Source organism: Myotis davidii, unplaced genomic scaffold (genome assembly GCF_000327345.1).
Source record: "Myotis davidii unplaced genomic scaffold, ASM32734v1 scaffold6, whole genome shotgun sequence".
NCBI lineage: Eukaryota > Metazoa > Chordata > Mammalia > Chiroptera > Vespertilionidae > Myotis > Myotis davidii.
This window is the reverse complement of record NW_006383011.1, coordinates 18,503,353-18,504,394: the sequence shown is the minus strand read 5'-3', so window position 1 is coordinate 18,504,394 and position 1,042 is coordinate 18,503,353.

Sequence of the window (1,042 nt, the reverse complement as noted above, 5' to 3'; positions counted from 1 at the left end):
TCCTGGGTGGGAGGTGTGTGCTCTGATTTTCTCTACCCAGACCCCCGTGCTGGTCTGGCTGAGGGGATGCTGAGGGATTAGAGGAAGTCACCGGGAAGTCTGCCTCTGCGCCAACGTTGGGTGGCCACATCAGAGTCAATGAGAGGCACAGTAGGGGTAGGCAGAGCGGACCTGGGGTCACCTTCTCCAGCTGCCCTGTGGACGGGCTCTAGAAATGTCCTCAAGAGCCCAAGGGAGCCTGGAAATTAGCTGAGGGTGTGACTGGGAAGTTTTACCGGAAGGGCTGCGGAAAGAGGGTTAAGGTGCCCTGTAGCTGAGGGTCCCAGGGCAGGCCACCTGTGCTGGGCATCAGATGAGAGGCACAATGGGACCTGAGGGGACCACAGGAAGGTGAGGACTCCACCCAAGACACAGAAAACAGAGCAGAGCTCTCTGGCCACGGACTTCAGCCAAGTGGACAAGAGACAAGTCTTTGGCAGATCTGGAGGAAGACAAGGCCCTGTGTCAGTCAGCTTTTGCTAGGTAAGGCCGCAGTAACAAAAGGCCCCCACATCTCTACCTCTGAAAATATAGCAATCATTTCTCATTTATGTTCCATGTTGGTCGCCGCAGACAGCTGAGTTCTGCCCCACAGGTCTTCTCATTCTGGACCCTGACTGAAGGTGAAGCCCAAATGTAGGCCATGCCCTACTCAGGGCAAAGAAAACACACACACACACACACAGAGAGAGAGAGAGAGAGAGAGAGAGAGAGAGAGAGAGCTGGCAGCAGCCAGCATTGGCTCTTAACACATTTGCTCTCACATGCCACTGGTCAATCCAAGTCACACAGCAGCTGCATCAATGGGTAGGGAAGGATACTCCTGCCACAGATGTCATTGCGAGGCACCTGCGATAAGTAGGGACGTATCACCCTCTCTCAGGATGTGGGAGAGAGGGCGTGTAAGTAAGACTAGAATCTAGCCCTAGCTGGTTTGGCTCAGTGGATAGAGCGTCGGCCTGCGGACTCAAGGGTCCCAGGTTCGATTCCGGTCAAGGGCATG